General features: G+C 42.9%; 1 non-coding gene across 1 annotated transcript; it reads left to right on the top strand.

The window, feature by feature from the left end:
- The first annotated feature begins 11,254 nt into the window (after positions 1-11,254).
- Positions 11,255-11,326, top strand: TRNAC-ACA (transfer RNA cysteine (anticodon ACA)). Its single transcript has one exon. It is a non-coding gene; the product is annotated as a tRNA-Cys (tRNA).
- The last annotated feature ends 12,024 nt before the right edge of the window (positions 11,327-23,350 follow it).

Genomic DNA, 23,350 nt, shown 5'->3' with positions numbered 1-23,350 from the left:
GTCAATAACAGGCACAAGTGCTCTTTCTCTGGCTGTTGTGGAGGTCCAGGCGGACATGGGGGTGGACGTGTGCCGTGTCGGCAGACATGGGCAGCTGCCTGTGAGGAAAATGAACCCAACTGGGGTAGCTGAGGAGAGATCAACTTTTCTCTCTCCGCAAGCCCTGTGCCTCCAGTTCTGTTGCAATTGGTCTGATTTCAGTCAAGTGTGTTCTTTCTACGCCGGAGGCTCTGTGTGGTCTTAAACCAAGAGGCACATCAGCCTGCTGGGTCACTTGCCAGACTAATTAGCTCTATTGAGCCATTTTTCCTTTTAGCTACAGGTAGTCATCCTGGTATAAGTGGAAGAAACTCCATGGCTGGCCCGACACGGTGTCTCATTTCCTGGGAGACTTTCCTTCTCTTTGAATTACCCATTTAGATTTGTGAGCAAATGCTTCAGTGGGGAGGAAGAGCCTGGCGGTGAAGAGGGGTGAGGGGAGAGCCTGCAATTTGAAATGCTGAGTGGCAATTTCACCTCGGCCGGGCTTGTCACAGGGCTGATGAATGGTCCTTGGTAGCATGCTTGCCAGTGATGTTAAAATCGCCCTCAGGTCCAAGCCAAGTGCTCCTCGCCTCTCGGCATCCAGAGACGGTAGGTGGTGCTGTGGTGTTAAAGGATGATTAAGAAGAGGGAGAAAAAATGTTATGGAGGCTGAAAGAAGGGTAAGATGAATATGCATCCTCATTCAGCCTCTCTCCAATGCAGGTGAGCCTTTTTCCACTGCAGAACTGGGGGTTGCAAAGGAATATGTGATTACAGACCCAAACTATGTTGGGCTCTTGCAAATCAAATCGTGCACATGTCAGGCAGCAGCCTACTGACTGGATGTGCTGGGTGTACATCTAACAGTAGAAGTTTGGCTGCTTCATTTCCCTCTCTCGGTTTTTTTTTTTTCCCCGCCTCACTATTCTCCCACTCTCTCATTTTGCTTTTTTGTTTTAATTTTTGTTATTTATTTTGGCTCTTCAGGGTCTTCATTGTGGCACATGGGCTCCTCATGGGTTTGAGTGGGCTGAGTTGTGGTATGTGGGATTTTAGTTCCTTGACCGGTGATCAAACCCAGGTCCCCTGCATGGGAGCGCGGAGTCCTACCCACTGCACCACCAGGGACGTCCCTCATATCACTTTTTTGGTTTTCAGTTCAGTTCAGTCCAGTCATTCAGTCTCAGTCATGTCTGACTTTGCGACCCTATAGACTGCAGCATGCCAGGCTTCCCTGTTTATCACCAACTCCCAGAGCTTGCTCACACGCATGTCCATTGAGTCCGTGATGCCATCCAACCATCTCATCCTCTGTCTTCCCCTTCTCCTCCTGCCTTCAGTCTATCCCAACATCAGGGTCTGTTCAAATGGGTACCCTTCCTCTTACCCACTCAGTTCAGTTCAGTAAATTTTGTACCTGTCACGATTTTCTGGGGCATGGTGGGGTATCTGGGGAAATGGAATGGAAAAATTACTTTCTTTTCATAGCAGGGAAATTACCATTGCTTGTGTACCCATTAAGTCTAGGGACTGAGTTAGGCACTTTTACACTCACTTTATTGTTTAACCATTTAATTTAGTCACTTGTATAACTAGTGTTTCTGGAGCCCTTGCTGTATCCTAGATGGGTTGGGGAGGGCATGGCCCCATGGCCTTGGTAATGGAGAGACTAGAGAAATGAAATGCCACTGCCTTTGTGTATCTTTGCGGCTTTATGGTCTGAATCCTGATGCTTCAACCACACATTTTGTGTGGCTTTCTTCAGCATTCTCGCAGTTCTGGAGTCTGACTCCCTGGGTTCAAATCCCGACTCTCCTACTTCTTAACTATTGGAAGTTGGGTGAGTTATTTAGTTTCCCAGTATTTTAGTTTTTTGTTGGTTTTTTTTTTTTTTACAGGATAAAATGGGATGTATTAATAGGTCCTCCTTCAAAGAATAGTTTTGAAAACTAAGTGAGATAACACACACAAGTTTAGGACAATACCTGGCATATATTAAATACATGATAATTTTTAGCTTTCAGATAAACTGTAGCTTTCATCGTCCTGATCACCACCTTCAAAATCATTAACATGCTTACCATGTTTAGAAGAGGTACGATGACATCTTGTCCCCTTCCCAGGCCCCCAACTATGCCCCCGAAGTAGGCAGTAAATAGGGATGAGTTTGGGAATGTCTCATGGAAAAGGTTGAATTACAGCTGCCTGTGCCCTGAAGAAGTTTGGAGGTGAGCTTCTGAACCCAAGAGGGTCATGGACTCTATAGTAGCTGTCCCCAATCTTTCTGGCACCAAGGACCAATTCTGTGGAAGACAGGTTTTCCACAGACTAGGGGTGGGGAATGGTTATGGGATGATTCAAATGTATTAAATTTGTTACGTCGCCTCTCACAGGAGGCAGGGCTCGGGCAATAATGGAGTGATGAGGAGCCGCTGTAAATACAGATGAAGCTTTGCTTGCCAGCCTACTGCTCACCTCCTGCTGTGCACCCCTGTTCCTAGCAGGCCAGGGAGTGGTACCCATCTGTGGCCCGGGGGCTGGAGACTCCTGCTCTACAGAGATTCAGATGACACCTATGGTCTTTGTTCCCTGTCAGTTACTTATACATTTTGCAGACAATTTCAGTGGATCACATAATCTCCAAGGTCTAGCATGTGTCTGTGGAGGGCATAAACCTCAGGCTTAGGACCCCCACTTTGAGATCACTTCCAGGTTGGACATTCTCTGTCCAAACACCACGAGACTATGTACAAGAGGGGAGCAGGTGCTGTCAGCGCCCCATCTAGGTCTTTGTTACCTCACTGAGGTGCTCCTCTCCCAACTGCTGTGGGTACAGGCTGCTGATGGCTTATCCATGCACTTCTCATCTGAGATTGTCCTTGAGTTGCATGCTCCATACCCCCCTAGTCATTGCCACAAAGGGTAGCCCTCAGCAATGACTGACTGATGGAGGCATAGAATATTCTAGTCGCCTTGCCTCCGGGTGGTTCAGATTCTGTGATACAGTTTATGCTTCTGAGCTCCTCATGGGATCAGACCAAGACCTTTCGTGGAAGCACATTTTTTGCCTACCTTGGCCCCTGCCCTGCCCACCTCCCTCACACCCCTATGGGTCTCTCCTGAGAGTGTTCTCTCAGTAAAGAACTTGCGTGGGAGTCCCTGCATCTGAGTTTGCTCATGTTTGTGTACTGAGTCACTTGCATCGCCAGGTTCCTCTGTCCGTGGGATTCTCCAGGCAAGGATACTGGAGTGGGTTGCCATTTCCTTCTTCAGGGGATCTTCCCGACCCAGGGATTGAACCAGAGTCTCTCACGTCTCCTCATTGGCAGGCAGGTTATTTGCCACCAGCACCACCTGGGAAGTCCCCGAGCATCTAAGCCTGTTCGTCTTTGGGACCTGAGTTAGAGAGGATTTTGAGACAGCTCTCCAGAAGGTCCAGAGTGAATGCAGTAGATGCGATTTGGGGGTGGGGGACGCGGCTTCTCCCTCCCCTCCATCTCTGCTGCCTCCTTCCTCACTGTCCCTACTGTCTTCTGACATTTAGGTAGATTCTAGACATGTTGGACAGATTTTGGGGGAAGGTTACTAACAGCAAGTGGCGTAAGTGGTCACCTTGGAGCCCTCTCACTGCAGACCAGAGGTTTGCTCTTGAGCTGCAGAAAGCCTTTCACGCAGAGATGATCCTTTAATAAGGCTGCTGAACAGCGATGATTAATGTATTAGAGCTGGGGAGCCCCTACCTTAGCAAGCAGTTTCCTTTGACAGCCAGAGACCGGACGAGGCAGATAAGAGAAAAAGTGCAGAATCATGCTTTGGTGTTTAATTTGGCAGCCCATAGCTCATTTTAATTACTCGGAAATAATTATCTCTGGCACACAGCTGGGTTTGTCTTCGTGTTACTTGTGAGTCATTCTCACGCACTTGAATAAATCAAGCAGGTTGAAAGGAAGGGCTGAAGCCACATGAGACATTCAGTAGTAAAGTGCAGAGAGTGACAACTTGGGACCTGAAAAAGAAGACCTGGGACATTGTGTCTTTGTGTCCAAGGCAAAGAGCGCTAGCTATTGAAATTAGAAGCGGATGAGTCCTGAGGCTATTCTAGGAGCTGAGCTGTCAGAGCTGAGTGAGGGGGGTGGTACTGGGGGATTATGGAAAAGAGGCGGCCACCCAGGAAGACCCTGAAGGGTGGCTGTCAAGAGCATGGGTTTTGGGGTTGGACAGATAGGAATTTGAATCCTCATTCTATCACTTACTTTTTCTTTTAGTTACGTTGAAAGATGTCATGACTTTGTCTAAGTGTGTTTCCTTTTATTATAAAATTAGAAATATCTTTGGTGCCATATCATCTTCTCTCCATGGGGCTTCTCTCATAAATGCTCATTATCCTGCTGCTGCTCAGGGCGAAGGAGAGAATGGCATGCAGGTCACTGTTTCCCTATCCATTGCCAAGCAGACATTACTAATCAACCACACATAGCTCTATCATCAAGCCTGACCGTGGCCTCAGAGTTCTCAAACAGCCTTCCTAGCACCTACCTCCAATCTCTGCGCGTCGGCATGTTCAATGAAGTAACGACTTCTGGTTTAAAATCTTCTTCCTCTTCGATGTTTGGTATTCCCATCTGTAAAATGAGTTTGAAGGGCGATCACTTTCAAGGCTTTCTAATTTGATAAATCGGTATTTAAAGAGACAGAGAAATGGATCATCAGAGGTTGGGTGAGTTTGGCTCCCATGCTTTCCTTAATGCTCTGCAGATAATCACTCAGTTGGTAAAGCTGAGGCTGCTTACAAGAGGGAGGATAAATAGTCCATGAAATTAGGGGTGAGAATCTATGTTTTCACTTCCAGTCCCCCCAACCCCCCTGGCCTGGTCCTTGCACAACATCCATAACCTAATATGCCAGCCTCTATTGAGACCCAAGTGGTCCTACTATGAAGACATGTTCTGGGTAAAGGTTCCCATCAGAGGGAGGAGCTGCCTCAATTTCGAAGTCTTCCTCTGCCTGGATCCTGCCTGTTCAGTTACTCATTGGCTTCCCTGACTTGCCTTGAAGTCTGTGACCTGTAACTGGCCTAACCCTGACTTTCCATCAGTAAGCCTTGCATTGTTCTTAAAGGTCAATTTAACTTTTCAAAGATACAGTTACTATGCCTTCATGGTAGTAAAATTAGAAAATTTAGATAAACCAAAGATACAGTTCATTATTAAAATATAAAATATGTGTATTATTTGTCCAGACTTCTTCTGTGTACATGTGTATATTTAAGATAATGTTGTATGAGCATATTTCCATGTTTCTAAATATGTTCTACCCTGTTGAAAATGTCATCATCCAGATTTAGTTTCTTCTGTTGCTTGCACTTTGCTTTTGCTCAATTCAACGAAACATTCCTTGAGCATCTGTTCTGTGTTGGTGTCCAGAGCCTGGTAGGGGTGGACAGACATGAAAGAACTGTAGATGACACACCCTGACAAAGTCTACTAGAGATGGATACATAATGTTACAGGAGCTGAGATTGCCCAGTGCTGAGCTGAGACTAGAAGGAAAGGGGATCGTTCAGAGAGGAAGTCAGCCACAGTACCAGTGAGGATGCACAGGCCCGTGAAGAGGTGTGACTTGCTGAGGTTAGGTTGTGCAGAGGGCGTGGGGTGGGAAAGAGAAGCCAATGTTTGGTCCACGGCTAGCTCCTCTGTCTTTGCAGTAGGCTGTCAATAAACGTTTGATTAGTGAATCGATATTCCTAGGCCCGACCTTGTCTCTATCTCCTTCTGCATCTTGGCTTCAGTATTAAATTGGAGTAGGGTTGCAGGACCCAGCCAGGTCTGGGGACTCAGATTGCCTGTGTGGCAAATGCTGTCAGCATCCTTCCTCAACCCCACTGAGCCTCCACTGTCGTTCACATGGACCAGCTGGCAGCCTCTGCTTGTATTTGCCTGCAGGCTTCTTGGATAGTTGGAATGCACTTTGCCCCCGGCCCCAAGTGCAGCCTTCAACCAGCGACTTACTGGAGTTGGTTTGTGAATATCTTGGCTTCTTCACTCCTCATGGGTATAACTCAGAGATACTCTGGCTCCAGAGATTCCTGGAGACATTAAATTCCATTTACGCTACATAGTCACACGCCCTTCATCCTCTGTTTTTGTTTACCTGTCCTGTTCTCTCTCCTCCTGACTGGTGTTTGCTAGCATTCTGTACCAAATAAACTCCTTGAACCTAAACCCCATGGCAAGGTCTTAGGAAGAGACGGCTCTTTGTGACTCAGTGGCTAAGCCAAAGAGGACTGACTGGTCTTTCTGAAATTGTGTCTTAAAATAACCTGAACCAGCACCAAGTTCACAGTCTTGAAATATTTCCTTCCAGATTTCTTTTCTAATGGCTCAGCCTGAGCTAAACTAGTATGCATCCCTAGATGGAATATTGCAAGAATAATCCTGTTTCCATGCCTCATAAGGTCACACAGATGTCATCAAAAGGCATTTGTTTGAATCTGAAGCAATAGTAAAGCCTCTGTTGGCTTTATTACTGTGTCTTCCAAGCTTTCTTTGATGAAAAAAAAAGATTCCAGAAGTGAAAAGATTCATGTGTAACTACATCTTGGCTGGTTGGCAAAGAGGAGCTTGTATTTGATTTGCATAAAGGATGTAAGTTCCAGAAGAAGAAAATGGTTCAGCTTAAAGATTAAAAAAATGAAATTTACATCTGAGACATAAAAAATGTTAAGGTATTTTATTTTTATGCATTTTTCTTTCTGCAGGATGTAGACTTTTAATATCCAGGGCCCAAATGAGAACAGGTTGAAACGTGAAGAGTGTTCATTTTGGTCCAGGAAAGGACATGACTAAGGTTTGTAAAATCCTTAGTGTTTACATACTAGAGTTTACATGCTAGAGTGTTTACATACTCTCCTTTAATTCCCTCTAACACTGCCTCAGATAAATAGCATTCTTCCGTTTTGTCAAATGGCAAAAGGAACCCAGAGAGAGCAAGTTTTGAAGCCTAACATGAAACCCTAGTGTGTGTGATCCTGATTCCGAGGTCTGTGGTATGTCCACCTCATCTAAGCAGTTTTCTTTTTTTTATATACATAATTTTATTTATTTATTTATGGCTGTGCTGGGTCTTCGTTGCTCCTCTGGCTATTCTCTAGTTGTAGCCAGTGGGAGCTACTCTGTAGTTGCGGTGCAGGGGCTTCTAATTGCAGCGGCATCTCTTGTTGCAGAGCATGGGCCCTAGGGCACACAGGCTTCAGTAGTTGTGGCACATAGGCTCAGTAGTTGAGGTTCCTGGGATTTAAAGCATAGGCTCAGTAGTTGCGATGCAGGGGCTTAGTTGCTCAGCAGCACGTGGGATCTTCCCAGATCAGGGTTGAATGCATGTCTCCTGCATTGGCAGGTGGATTCTTTACCACCAAGCCACCAGGGAAGCCCTAAGCAGTTATCCTAAAACTTGAATAATGAGGTTTTAGATACATAGCCCTCACTGTTTGAATGTGGCACGCTTGGCATAGCAAAGAGACCAAGGTGGATGAACGAGTGCAACTTTCAGTTCACTTGCTCAGTCATGTCTGACTCTTAGTGACCCCATGGACTGCAGCGCGCCAGGCTTCCCTGTCCATCACCAACTTCCAGAGCTTGCTCAAACTCAGTCCAACCAGTCGGTGATGCCATCCAACCATCTCATCCTCTGTCGTCCCCTTCTCCTCCTGCCTTCAATCTTTCTCAGTATCAGGGTCTTTCCCAAGAAGTCAGCTCTTTGCATTAGGTGGCCAAAGTACTGGAGCTTCAGCTTCAGCATCAGTCCTTCCAATGAATATTCAGGGCTGATTTCCTTCAGGATGCTGCTGCTGCTGCTGCTGCTAAGTCGCTCCAGTCATGTCCGACTCTGTGCAACCCCATAGATGGCAGCCCAGCAGGCTCCCCCGTCCCTGGGATTCTCCAGGCAAGAGTACTGGAGTGGGGGTGCCATTGCCTTCTCTGTCCTTTAGGATGAACTGGATGGACCTCCTTGCATCTCAAGGGACTCTCAAAACTCTTCTCCAACACCACAGTTCAAAAGCATCAATTCTTCCGTGCTCAGCTTTCTTTATGGTCCAACTCTCACATCCATACATGACAACTAGAAAAATCATAGCTTTGACTAGAAGGAACTTTGTCAGCAAAGTAATGTCTCTGCTTTTGAATATGCTGTCTAAGTTGGGTCATAGCTTTTCTTCCAAGGAGCAAGCGTCTTTTAATTTCATGGCTGCAGTCACCATCTGCAGTGATTTTAGAACCCCCCAAAATAAAGTCTGTCATTGCTTCCCCATCTATTTGCCATGAAGTGATAGGACCGGATGCCACGATCTTTGTTTGTTGAATGTTGAATTTAAGCCAGCTTTTTCACTCTCCTCTTTCACTTTCATCTAGAGGCTCTTTAGTTCTGCCTCATGGGCTAAAGAAAGACATTTGGAGTTTCTTCCAAGTGTAAGGAGGAACTCTTCAGCTTTGTCAGGAAGGGAGATGGCCTGATCTGATTCATTTTTAAAAAGAAGTATTGGTAAACTCTTAAGTATTGGATAGTTAGTGTTTTAATCTCTGTGTAGGCTGTACTGTCTCAGTTATAAGTACTCAGTTCTGCCGCTGTGCCGTAGAAATAGCCATGAACAATACTTAAACAAATGGCTATGTTCCAAATTGTTTATAGAACCAGGTGGCTGGCTCGGGTGTTAAAAGGTCAAGGTGGCTCCTGTGGGGACATTATAGGGGGGAAAGGATGGAAGTATGAGACTAGTAAGGAAACTATGATAGTAAATCCGGGTATAGTTTGGAGGGGAGTGATGAGGGTTTGATGAAGGACTGGATGGGAGAGTTGAAGAAAAAGAGGAAATAAGAATGATTCTTGTTTTGGGAGGTTGGGCAACTGGGTGATGGGTATCATTTCCTGAGATGGTGAACACTGATGAGGGGGCAGGTCCTTTACTTCTAAATTCAAGTCCAGATCTGCTTTAGCAAGGCATGGTTTGTTTTGTCTCAAATGAACAATGTTAACTTTGATGTGAATGGATTCCCAACAGAATCACACGGCAGTGTGTTAAAATTGACTTTATGGGAGCTTCAAATATGAGAACCATCATATCATGCTTTGCATGAAATGTACTTTGGCAGGTGTGACAACCCCTCCCCCCCCACATGCCAATGGGGAGCCCCTAGAGTGAAGAGACAGCAGTAGTTCAGTGTTGTTGCCCCACGGGGAGTAACACTCGGCTGTGTTTAAACAGATGCTCAGAATATATTAGTAAACATTGAGCTGTTAAATATTTTATACCTTATTAGAGATCATGTGATGCAATTTATATATAATGAATCTGGGATTTATGTTATCTCTGACTTCCAGTATTATGATGCTGGAGAAGACTCTTAAGAGTCCCTTGGACTGCAAGGAGGTGAAACCTAAAATGCTAAAGGAAATCAACCCTAAATATTTACTGGAAGGACTGATGCTGAAGCTGAAGCTCCAATACTTTGGCCGCCTGATGTGAAGAGCCAACTCGTTGGAAAAGACTCTGATGCTAGGAGAGATTGAAGGTAGGAGGAGAAGGGGATGACAGAGGATGAGATGGTTGAATGGCATCATCGACTCAGTGGACATGAGTTTGAGCAAACTCCAGGAGATAGTGAAGGACAGGGAAGCCTGGAATGCTGGAGTCCATGGGGTCGTGAAGACTTAGATGTGACTTAGTAACTGAACAACAACTACAACCAGGGTAAATGTAATTACAGCAGTTCAAAGTAAAATAAAAGTAAATAATTTTGATTACTTTTCTCTCTCCCTGATGTGAATTTGTGTGTGAGTTTGTATGTGTGTGTGCATATGTGCCTGCTGAGCTGACAACAATGCTTCCAGTGGTGTGCAGAAATCCTTAGGAAAAAGCTTGCATTCTGAGCTATGAAATTCCAAATCAGGAACAATGTGGCTAGGAAACCTTTTCCTCCTATTTCAAAAACAAAAAATTGGCAACAAAGTATACGTGCTTTAATAATTTCTGGATATCAAGACCCATATGAGTAAAGTTAGGTCAAGGGGTGTTTTTTTTTTTTTTTCTTTAGTATCACAGTAAAATTCTGTGAGTTTATAGTAAGATTGTCTTGAGTAGCAAGTAATCCCTTCAGCTCATGATGCCACCGAGATCTTCAGGAAGATAGTTACGGCATCCAGAGTTACACATCTTCATACTCAGACCATTACTGCAGTAGTGATGACCTTTGAAAGATTTAGGGTCCTGAGGGCAACTTGAAATGTGACAGAGAGCCTATGAGACAGAAGCTCTTAGATTTTATTGATAAGGAGACACCATAGGAATCAAGGAATTAATGCTCTGGTCCATTCCTGATGCAGAAAGAGAAGCATCCTTAAGGATTTTCTAAGAAAACTTTCTTGGGTTCCTCTCCAGCGCTTGGTTCCTCCATCATCACGGTAATTGACAAGAACAAAAGGGACAGGAGGAAAAGTTCCTGGATCAGCTTTTTCAGGGAGCTTGTCCACACAGTTCTGTTCTTTGTTACTGCAAATGGCCCCTGACAGATTCCTCAGCACCACACATAGCACACTGCAAAGCCTGAAATGTCTAGATTTTGTATGCCATGGTATATGGGAGGATGCATAGACTTTGCCTTCAACTGTTAATTCTGTGGCTTTATACCTTAACACATCATGCACTAAAGCTCCTGCTTCCCAGAACTGTAAATGATCCTAAACTCTACAAGTATGTTTACTTAACAGATCTATTCTAATATGATTGTTGTTGTTCAGTCATTAAGTCCTGTTCAACTCCTTGTGACCCCAAGGCCTGCAGCACACCAGGCCTCCCTGTCCTGCATCACCAACTCCCGGAGCTTGCTCGAACTCAGGTCCATCAAGTCGCTGATGGCATCCAACCATCTAATCCTCTGTTGTCCCCTTCTCCTCCTGCTTTCAGTCTTTCCCAGAAACAGGGTCTTTGCCAGTGATTTGACTCTTCGCATCAGGTGGCCAAAGTATTGGAGCTTCAGCATCCATCCTTCCAATGAATATTCAGGGTTGATTTCCTTTAGAATTGACTGGCAGCAAAAAGAACAAAGTACAGACTTTCTGCAGCAAGCTAGAACTTGGTGAGCACTGCAGAAGCTTGTGAAATTTGAGTTATTAAACCTTTATGTAATTAACATGAGACTGTTGTATAATGAATATTTTTCTACCTACCAATTTGGCTTCCCAGGTGGCTCAGATGGTAAAGCGTCTGCCTACAATGCAGGAGACCCAGGTTCAATCCCTGGGTTGGGAAGATCTCCTGGAGAAGGAAATGGCAACCCACTCCAGTATTCTTGCCTGGAAAATCCCATGGACAGGGGAGCCTGGTAGGCTACAGTCCATGGGGTCACAAAGAGTCGGACACGACTGAATGACTTCACTTCACTTCACCAATGTGAAGTTTAGTGAATTGCCTATTTGTACTCATTAGATATTTTAAAAACTAACAGCTCATATGAGTAGGCTTAAATTGGTTGTGTAATTTCTTTAAGACTTGGACTACTTTTTAAGCATATTTTGGTCCTGGTCACTTCTGTTAATCCCCCGGGTCATGTTACTTTCTCATTTTATCCTCCAACTGAAGACTTCCTTGGGATTTCCCTATTAATGTTTTTCTTCTTGGCCCATCAAAAGAAGGGCAAAACTGATCAGGTTGGTTATCTATTTATCTAAGTTAAATTTTTTTGTGTGTGTGGTCAGAGATGAGATCTACCCTGAATAAATTTTTAAGTATACATTAGAGTCTTGATTATATAAGTATGATTTTGTACAGCAGAGCTCTAGAACTTTCTCATCTTGCTTTGTTGTTGTTGTTCAGTCACTAAGTAGTGTTCGACTCTTTGTGACCCCATGAATTGCAGCATGCCTGGCTTCCCTGTCCTTTACTATCTCCTGAAGTTTGCTCAAACTCAAGTCTTTATAGAGTCAGTGATACTCTCTAACCATCTCATCCTCTGTTGTTCTCTCCTCGTTTTGCTCAGTAGTTGGGGTTCAGAGGTTCTAGAGATTGGGCTCAGTAGTTGTGGAGCACAAACTTAGTTACTCCTTGGCATGTGGAATCTTCCTGGGCCAGGGGTTGAACACATATCCCCTGCATTGGCAGGTGGTTTCTTATCCACTGAGCCACCAGGTTAAGCCCTATAATAACTTTAAATGGAGTATAATCTATAACATTTTGAGCATTACTTTGCTAGCATGTGAAATGAGTGCAATTGTGCAAAACTTAGAGCATTCTTTGGCATTGCCGTTCTTTGGGATTGGGATGAAAACTGACCTTTTCCAGTCCTGTGGCCACTGCTGAGTTTTCCAAATTTGCTGTCATATCGAGTACAGCACTTTCACAGCATCATCTTTCAGGATTTGAATTAGCTCAACTGGAGTTCCATCACCCCCACTAGCTTTGTTCGTAGTGATGTTTCCTAAGGCCCACTTGACTTCCCATTCCAGGATGTCTGGCTCTAGGTGAGTGATCACACCATCAGGATTAAGTGGGTCATGAAGGTCTTTTTTGTATAGTCCTTCTGTGTTTTCTTGCCACCTCCTCTTAATATCTTCTGCTTCTGTTAGGTCCATACCGTTTCTGTCCTTTATTGTGCCCATCTTTGCGTGAAATGTTCCTTTGGTATCTCTAATTTTCTTGAAGAGATCTAGTCTTTCCCATTGTATTGTTTTCCTCTATTTCTTTGTACTGATCACTGAGGAAGGCTTTCTTATCTCTCCTTGCTATTCTTTGTAACTCTGCATTCAAATGGGTATATCCTTCCTTTTCTCCTTTGCCTTTAGCTTCTCTCCTTTTTTCAGCTATTTGTAGGCCTCCTCAGGCAACATTTTGCCTTTTTGCATTTCTTTGTATTGGGGATGGTCTTGCTCAAAGCCTTTCATGGACATGCAATTGCCCATGTCTCTCTTTTAAACTTCTCAGTCAATTTCTTATTTTTTTCCCCAACTACTATTACCTCACCAGGCAGATGCTGTGTTAAATAATTGCCAGTGTGTGTTTTTTTTTTTTTTTGACAAACACCATAGAGATAAGACTATTTGTACTGGGCAAGCTCTGAGTTTTAGGTCAATTAAAGACAAGTGTTGTTAGTGAGGGTTTACAAGGAGCTTGCAGATAAGTCATATAATGACAGTTTTCCAGGAATCAGGCTTTTAAGGAAAATTTAAACCTGTTTTTTCCTCTTTAGTTGACTACTTGGCTGCTGGTTTTCATGGTGGCCATAACTGTGAGGCTGTTAGTTTTCAATGCTGAGATGAAAATCTAGAAGGGCATGGCTGAAGGGCAAATTATGAAACCTCAAAGTTCACATTTTTTAAAAAACTGAGATTCAACTACTTTGGGGGAATATAAATTTACCTTGGATTGTTAACAGACCTTGGTTAATTTCTAGAGTCTGAAAATATTATTTTTGATCATTTTCCCCGCTGTTGTCATTGATTTTACGGAGGAGTGGAGTTTTTGAGGTCCTTCCTCAGCCATCCTAATTCTTTCTTACCAAGCTGATTGACCTGATCTGAAGATGGGGTGGGGAGAGCATTCTAGCCAAAGCAAGTGTACTGGCAAAGGCCTGGTGATAGTGTGCTGGAAATTCTTTTTTGTACTCCGTTTTTGTCCCTGCTGGCCTTGGTGTTCTTTTGAAGAACAAAGACCAGAAGCCTGGATGGATAATTTTCCCCTCAGACATCCCTGCCAGCAGGATTCCAGGTAGATTTTAACAATGAGGGACTTCCCTGGTGATCCAGTGGCTAAGACTCCAAGCTCGCAAAGCAGGGGCCCTGGGCTCCACCCCTGGTTGGGGAACTCAATCCCACAAGCCACAACCAAGAGTTTACATGGGAAGCGAAAAGATTCTGCGTGTCACAACTAAGACCTGGCACAGCCAAATAAAAAAAATATATAGATTTCAACAAAGAAAGGTGCTGTGAGAGATCTGAAATACAGATGAGAACGAGAAGCCTTTATTCCCTGGCAGTTACTGGGCACTGCCTGTAAGTTTAATCAGACTACAGATGAGAGTTGGGCCAGCAGATTTTAAATGCTGTCCTGAGAATCACTGATTCTTTGGCTGCTACCACGGTGGGTGGTTTCTTATGATTCTGTCACTTCCTGATTTCTTAAATATTGCCAGCCATTTTCCTAATCTTTGCTCTCAAGCCTTTTAAAAGTTTGATTCTAATTCCCTGTGTTAAATACTTTTATGCTTCAAATATTTAGAATGACTTCTGCTTTCTCAGAAAACACTGACGGATACATCTTTGAAGAAGCTTCATGAGTTAATGGAAATGAAAGAAAACCAGTGTGGCTGGAGTTTGAGAATATGGGAAGAGAGTTGTCAGTTCAGATTTTGGAGGGATCAAAATCAAATTATATGTCATCCAGCTGATTTTATAAGTGAGTGAAGTCTGGAAAAGAATCAAGCAAGTTTGAGGGCAAGAGTCCCATCTAAAGAGAACTCAGACTTTTTTCAAATGAAGCAAGAAATCAAAACTTTTATTTCAAATCAGCTCTGTGTAAATATTAGGTATATATTTTATTTTTAAGACAGTGGACTAGCCCACATCCTATTTCTGTCTGTCTTGTAGGTTGCCAGTTTTGGAACACTGGCAGGTCAGGCAAGATCTTTTAGGATGTTTTCTTTATTTGAAAAATTCTTACCGTTCACTCCCTCCAAGTCCTTTCAATTTCCCCATTTCCTTTATCCTACCACATTAGGCTCCAAAAACAACCTAAAATACTAGAAGTTGAGAGAAGAGGTTAAATGTCTTAACAACATGGGATTTTAAGGAGACTACCCTGTTGGCCTTGAATCAATGAATGTTAGTTGTACATGACTCTTTGCGACCCCATGAACTATAGCCCACCAGGCTCCTGTGTTACGGAATTCTCCATGCAAGAATACTGGAATGGGTTAACATTTCCTTCTCCTGGGGATCTTCCCAATCAGGGATTGAACCCAGGTCTCCCACACTGCCTGAAGATTCTTTAGACTGAGCTGCAGGGAGGCCACCTGTTGGTCTTTCTTTGAGGTATATTTAGAAAGTAGTTTGAATATATGCTTAACTATTCTTATTTTGAAAGAGGATTTTCAAAGATGCTTCAAGATAATCTGTGCCCTGGAGGTGGTCTTTAATATACCTAATTCTTGCTCTGTATCTTTAGGTATTAACATAGCGGGATTTTATTTTGTAGGTGAAAATAAATGTGATTATTTTGCAATGCTGCTTGTATTGCAAAAATATTATGTTAAGTTTAATATCCTTAAATGGCTACTGAAATATTACAGCTGTTGGCAAGGGGAATTTTGCGTAATTTAAAAGCCACATGGACATTTCTGGGGGGATACTGAAAGCGGTGGAAAAATAAAACACTTTAGAAAGAGCTGGATTTCTACATCATTTTGCTCCGTCCTAGTTATGTAAGCACTTGTAGCTTTCTTACTCTCTCTGAGCTCCTGTAAATGGGGATAAGGGGGAGGGAAAGAGGATTAATTATTTGATGAAAAATTTCTATGCCAGTTATTGCTTTAGACATACTCAATCTACTCTCATGGAATTAATAGTCTAGCAGGGAGACAGATGAGAAATAAATGAATTGTATACAATTGCTTTATTATAGTTGTGATACATGTTACAGAGGGAAACTATAGCATGCAATGAAAGCAGAAGTAATGAGGTGTATCTGTGCGTGGTAAGGACTAAAGAAGTATTTGTGTATGAAAGATGAGAAAACTGTTTTTGGTATCAGATTTTGGAAAAAGTGTTGAAAGAACATAATGCCTTGAGTCTTAGATTTGACAAACCTAGACATCTTACTAAAAAGCAGCGACATCACTTTGCTGACAAAGGTCCATATAGTCAAAGCTATGGTTTTTCCAGTAGTCATGTACAGATGTGTGAGTGATGAAGAATTAATGCTTTTGAATTGTGGTGTTTGAGAAGACTCTTGATAGATAGTCCCTTGGACAGCAAGGAGATCAAACCAGTCAAGCCTAAAGGAAATCAACCCTGGATATTCATTGGAAGGACTGATGCTGAAGCTGAAGCTCCAAAACTGGCCACCTGATGCGAAGAGTCAACTCATTGGAAAAGATCCTGATGCTGAGAAAGATTGAGGGCAGGAGAGGGTGACAGAGAATGAGATGGTTGGATGACACCATTGACTCAATGGACATGAGTTTGAGCAAACTCTGGGAGATGGTGAAGGACAGGGAAGCCTGGCCAATGGGGTTGCAGTCAGACACAACTTAGCAACTGAACAAGAACAGTCAGATTTGAAGGGGATTATTATTACTCAGAGTGCTGTGTTGATGCACCCTATTGGATGTAGAGTAATGACTTGGATATGCAAGATCATGTCCAGGATCTAATGCCTGATGATCTGACATAATAATAATAGAAATAAAGTGCACAATAAACAGTGCATCTGAATCATCCTGAAATGATCCCCTCCCCAACCCTGGTCCTTGGAAAAATTGTCTTCTTTCTGGTCCCTGGTGCCAAAAACTTTGGGGACCACTGGCTTAATCCATGTGGTGTACAGATCCTGAGCCCAAGAGTGGTGGTCAGGCCTCAGGAGAGAATGGAAACAGGTACCAGAAAGGCATCAACAACCAAAGCCAAGTATTTCTCTTCTCTCTCTGCATACGTGCATGCTAGGTCACTTCAGTCATGTCCGACTCTTTGTAATCCTATGGACTGTAGCTCTCCAGGCTCCTCTGTCCGTGGGATTCTCCAGATAAGAACACTGGAGTGGGTTGCCAAGCCCTCCTCCAGGGAATCTTCCCCACCCAGGGATCGAACTGGCATCTCTCATGTCTCCTGCATTATCAGGTGGATTCTTTACCACTAGCACCACCAGGGAAGTCCGTTTCTCTCTGCACTCTCTCCCATCTCTGCTTCATTTACTCTCTTAGCAAGAGTCCTCCCCTGCTTTTCTGCCTCCAGGTTATAGGAGGTTCCAGCCAACTGAAAGACTAATTCTGTCATCTTTCCTAGGAGGGACAGTCTGGCCAATCCTGCTTTGGTCGCATACTTAGCCAAATTTAATCCATAATGGTCAAGAGAGAGAGACCCCTTGGTGTCACAGGGTCCTGCCACCTAGAGAGTAACTTCTGGGGACTATGTATCTGTCTAGTGAGAATAAAAACAGTACATCTTTTATCAGGAATGTTGTGAAGATTAGAGGAAATAATTGACAGTGCCTAGCACAGGGTAAGCATCAGTACATGCGAGCTTATTATCACTGTTATTGTTGCTGTTTGATGTGTTCTTTCCGTCTTCAAAAGAGATGTTTTTGTGCGTGTGTGCTAAGTCGCTTCAGTTGTGTCCCACTCTTTGCAGCCCCAGGGACTGTAGCCTTCCAGTCTCCTCTCTCCCTGGAATTCTCCAGTCAAGAATACTGGAGTACATTGCCACGCCCTCCTCCAGGGGATCTTCCCAACCCAGGGGGAGAACCCAAGTCTCCTGCATTGCACATGGATTCTTTACTGCTGAGCCATCAGGGAAGCGCAAGAGATGGCTTTGCTCAGAATTAGTGGACCCATTGCAGGAAGTTTAGAACACAGGAAGAGGCTTATTCTGTAAATAACTCTTAAGCAAGTTTGGAAATATGAGGAGCCTGAATGTATTCCCATTAACAGGGTATTGGTCTTAGACACATGGCTTATGTGATTAAGTTTGTTGTACTCTTTTGTTATAATTCTATTGAAGCAAACCAGATGGGAAGAAGGCAAATATGAAAGCTTATCATTATCAGAGATAAAACAAAATATTCAAGGTAGCTGTTTAGATACTTCTCAACTTCTAATGAATAAAATAGGCATTAATAGTAATATTAATATAATTGTTGGTACCTGTTGAAGTTTGCAGTTATTAAAACAGTAATAAAAAGAAAATTTCATAGCTGTGACATGATTTTCCTACATTTTAGTAAGCATTTTCCTCTTTGAGTGATTAAGGCATGCCCTTTAAATTGTCATATGAATAAAGTTAATGCAAATGAACATTTTTAGGTCAGCACACACTGGATGAAAATGCTTTTGTTTTTTTTTCATATTCCTGTTTTAAGTTTTTGGCTGAGTGGAAAAAGTTCTTGAGTTATAAAGTCTGCCTACTGTGGTAAAAAATATCTGTGCTATTTCCAAATTAAATAATTAAAAGTAAGTAAGAATGAAGAATTTCCCTGGTGGTCCAGTGGTGAAGAGTTTGCTTTCCAATGCAGAGGATGTGGGTTCGATCCCTGGATGGGGAGCTAAGATCCCACATGCCTTGAAGCCAAGAAAGCAAAAATGTAAAGCAGAAGCAATATTGTTGCAAATTCAGTAAAGACTAAAAATGGTCCACATCAAAGAAATCTTTAAAAATAAAAACTTTAGAAATGATCTTTTGGCAATTAGGTGAAAGTACTTTTTGCTCTTCATGGTAATAAAATGGTTGTGACTCAGGTCAGTGCAAGCCTGTGTTGAGCCAGGCTTGTGCTCACCTCAGGGCCCTTGCTCTGGCTGTGCCTCTGCCTGCAGCCCTCTTGATAGATATTTGCTCAGCTCTGCTCTCCCCTCCTTGGTATCTTCGCTCAGATGTCACCTCCTCAGTGAACATCTGCTATGCCCATCCTGTTAAAAACTCTATTCTGCCATCCCAGCATTTCTCAACTTCTTTAAGTTGCTGGATGTTTTCTAAAGAACTTACTACCTTCTAACATGTTAGATCCTTTGCTTATTTATGATTATTGTCTGTCCTTACACTGCTTTTATCTGTTTTCCCGATGTATCTCCAGCGCCTCAGACCATAGCAGGCACAGAATTGACCTTGAATAAATACTGAATGCAGAAAATATACAACTTACATATAAATATTATAGGTGCATGTATAAGTTAGTAGAGCTAGAATATTTCAGTATATTTTTTTAAACTTTGATCCATGCATCTATCCATCTACCCATCCACTCATCTATGAATATTTCCTGAGCACTTAATACTTTCCCCTGGAGCTTTATTTTCCTTTGGAATCAGAGGTATTAAATGTGAAGCACTAAACATTATGGGAGAAGATAGCAGAGGTGATCATAAACTTAGACTTCCTTTTTTCAAAGTTAATTTTTATTGGACTATAGTTTCTTTACATACAGTGTTGTTAGTTTCTGCTGTAAGCAAAGTGCATCAGCTACCATATACATATATCCCCTTATTTCTGGGATTTCCTTCCCGTGTAGGTCACCACCAAGTACCGAGTTTCCTGTGCTACATCATACGTTCTCATCAGTTATCTATTTTATACAAGGTGTCGATAATGTATATGTGTCAGCCCCAATCTCCCAATCCATTCCACTCCCCCTTCAACTTAGGCTTTCTTGAGTAGGGAGGGCTGAGTGATGGATAAATCTCATCCCAGCAGATGGGTGGAGTGTGTGAGGGGTTTGGAGCAGACAGAATGAATGAGCGAGGCATGTCAGGCAAAAAAAAAAAAAACCAAAAACCAGCATTTACACAAGAACAGGAGAGATGGGAATGCTTTCAAGGAAAAGGAAGTTGAGTGTTGTAGACTGTAGAGTAGGAATGTGGAGAACAATGAGAGAAACTGAGGCCAAGTCTTGAAGCTTGTAAGATTTGTTGCTGTGTTTCAGTTTGTCCTGACCATTCAGGAAGTTTAAGCAGTAGAGAATCAGTTCAGGTCAGTTTAGTTGCTCAGTCCTCTCTCTTTGCGACCCCACGGACTGCAGCACGCCAGGCTTTGCTGTTTATCACCAGCTCCCCGAGCTTACACAGACTCGTGTCCATCAAGTCAGTGATGCCATCCAACCATCTCATCCTCTGTCATCCCCTTCTCTTCCCACCTTCAATCTTTCCCAGCATCAGGGTCTTTTCAAATGAGTCAGTTCTCTGCATCAGTGGCCAAAGTATTGAAGTTTCAGCTTCAGCATCAGCCCTTCCAATGTATATTCAGGACTGACTTCCTTTAGGATGGATTGGTTTGATCTCTTTGAAGTCCAAGGACTCTCAAGAGTCTTCTCCAACACCACAGTTCAAAAGCATCAGTTCTTCAGTGCTCAGCTTTCTTTATAGTCCAACGCTCACAACCATACACGACTACTGGAAAAGCCGTAACTTTGACTAGATGGACTTTCGTTGGCAAAGTAATGTCTCTGCTTTTTAATATGCTGTCTAGGTGGTCATAGCTTTTCTTCCAAGGAGCAAGCATCTTTTAATTTCATGGCTGCTGTCACCATCTGCAGTGATTTTGAAGCCCAAAACAATAAAGTCTGTCACTGTTTCCATTGTTTCCCTATCTATTTGCCATGAAGTGCTGGGACCGGATGCCATGGTCTTAGTTTGCTGAATGTTGAGTTTTAAATGAACTTTTTCACTCTCCCTTTTCACTTTCATCAAGAGGCTCTTTAGCTCTTCTTCACTTTCTGCCATAAGGGTGGTATCATCTGAGTATCTGAGGTTAGTGATATTTCTCCCGGCAACCTTGATTCCAACTTGTGCTTCATCCAGCCTGGCATTTCACATGATGTACTCTGTATATAGGTTAAATAAGCAGGGTGACAATATACAGCCTTGACATACTCCTTTCCTGATTTGAAACCAGTCTGTTGTTCCATGTCCAGTTCTAACTGTTGCTTCTTGAACTGCATTCAGATTTCTCAGTAGAGAATGATGCTCTGTAATTCCACAAAAGACAGACACTTGGTCTCATCCTTCAACCACCAACGCCAAATATAATGCCAGGGGATAACTGTTGTCAATATGGCCTATAAAGCTGTCACCTGAATACCATTTTAGTACGTAGTTGCTCAGGCTTCCCAGGGGGCTCAGTGATAAAGAATCCGCTTGCCAATAATGGAAATGCAGGAGTCGAGGGTTGGATCCCTCGTTCAGGAAGACCCACTGAAGGAGAAAATGGCAACCCACTTCAGAATTCTTGCCTGAGAAATCCCATGGACAGAGGAGCCTGGCGGGCTACAGTCCACGGGGTCTCAAAGAGTCAGATACAACTTTGCGACTGAGCAACAGCAGTGTATTTGTTCTCTTCACCTGGCCAGAATCCATTTCTTCCTCCTTGATCATGAAACCTAGAGTTTTCTCTGGGAAACTCTTTTCATCCCTGCTTTTGGTCCTTGACTTTTAGGTGGGCTCTACTCTGGATGCCAGAGGTGGAAGCTGTGAGCCTGCTGTCTGAGAGGACTGAATCTCTATGATGACAGTGCTTCATCCGGGTGTGAGCACAGGACAAAGTGTAATTTCCCCCTACTCTCACCCAGGTAATTAGTTCATGATGGGCAATGTTGTTTAATTCAGGTGTTGCTGGGAGGAAAAGCTCATTTCTTGCTGGATTTGAACCTTGGACACTTTGGCAGTCTTCAGCTACTGGCAGTCATCTCAGTACCACATGGAGTCTGAGAGTTAAGCCAAGCTGGAGAGCAGTCATAGGACAGGACCCGGAACTGTGGTTTGAGGACATTGTCTGACGCTTCAATCAAGGTTTGTATGGAGCCAGAAGGGACTTCCCTGGTGGTCTGGTGGCTGAGACTCCATGCTTTCAATGCAGGGGGCCCAGGCTTGATGCCTGGTCCAGGAACTAGATCCACGTGCCACAAGTAAGACCCAGCACAGCCAAAGAAAGAAATGCTTTGCCATTACTTAAAAAAAGATTTGCATAAAGAGAAAAAACCTGCAATTTTCAGAAATGTGAGTTATTTTTCTGGTTTCTTTTCTTCTTTCTCCTTGAGCAGTTTGAGTTGCATCTTTCTTATCTTTGCAAAGCTAAGCATCCTGACACATACGGCCAGAGACTGGTCTCACATAGGCTCCATTTGCTTAAATGGGGTGTTGACACTGCTTCATAACCATTATCAACATTTGAAGTGAGCTATTTCAGTATGGTGACTTGAATTCCCTTTTGTTCTATGCAATTCTCATTGTTAATGTAAAGAAATATTTCCTCCCTTATCTTGTCCATTACTCTGTGCTGTGCGGTGCTTAGTTGCTCAGTTGTGTCTGGCTCTTTGTGACCCCATGGGCTATAGCCTGTCAGGCTCCTCTGTCCATGGGGATTCTCCAGGCAAGAATACTGGAGTGGGTTGCCATGCCCTCCTCCAGGGGATCTTCCCAACTCAGGGTTCGAACCCAGGTTTCCCACATTGCAGGTGGATTCTTTACTGTCTGAGCCACTAGGGAAGCCTGTTCATTGCTCTAACACATACCAAATTCTTTGAATTTCCACCTGCTGCATATTTGTTAATTTCTTAGATGATTATTTGAGAAAACTCCCAATAACATCAATAATTCTTTTCTTTTTCCTTGAACGGTAGGGAGAATGTCATGTTAATGAACTCCGACAGTCCTGCAGTGAGCCCCAACTCTAAAGTTGGTTAATATATCATTTAGATGCATGCCATGCTTTATAGAGGAATATCCAGCATTCCTCAAGCTATCAATCTTTTGTAAACTACTGTTTTCAAAATATTTTTTCATCCAGAGTGGAAAGGTTTCATTTTCTAAGAAGTCTTTATTGGTTGGATGTTGGTCAATTTTAAGTCAGTCTTTTTTTTTTCAAGACAGGTTAGTGGTAGGTAGTTTTGTGTTTTATTCTTTGTGAACATGAGTACAGTTAATTTTATTGCTCATTACTTTTATTATGAAAATGTAACTATGACTTACATGCATCATTGTTTTCTTCAGTTCTCTCTGAATTATCTCCTTAGTCATTGGTTCATTCATGCATTTATACATTCAACAAAAGCTTGTTGAACACCCAGTCTCTGCCTTTGGTATTAGGGATACAGAGAACATAGATAATGATCTTCATTTTTAAGGAATGCGTATGGATGGAATTCCTAGTGCTCCTTTTAAAGTTAGGGAATGGAATTCCAAAGAGATTCTTTTTGTTTGTGTTTTTAAATTTATTTTTAATTGGAGGATAATTGCTTTACAATATTGTGTTGGCTTCTGCCATACAACAGTGTAAATCAGCCATAAGTAAACATAGGTCCCCTCCCTCTTGAACCTACCCTTACCCTATCCCATCCCTCTAGGTTGTCACAGAGTACCTCGCTGAACTCCCTGTGTGAAACAGCAGCTTCCCATTAGCTATCTATTTTGCGTATGGTGATGTATATGTTTCAATGGTACTCTTTCAATTCATCCTACCCTCTCCTTCCCCTGCTGTGTTCAAAGTCTGTTTCTATGTTTGCATCTCTATTCCTGTCCTGCAAATAGGTTCATCAATACCATTTTTCTAGATTCCATTTATATGTGTTAATATATGATATTTCTCT

This window comes from Giraffa tippelskirchi, chromosome 9 (assembly GCF_054371585.1).
Source record: "Giraffa tippelskirchi isolate mGirTip1 chromosome 9, T2T-mGirTip1v1.2.pri, whole genome shotgun sequence".
Lineage (NCBI taxonomy): Eukaryota > Metazoa > Chordata > Mammalia > Artiodactyla > Giraffidae > Giraffa > Giraffa tippelskirchi.
This window is presented reverse-complemented; position numbering and strand designations above follow the sequence as displayed.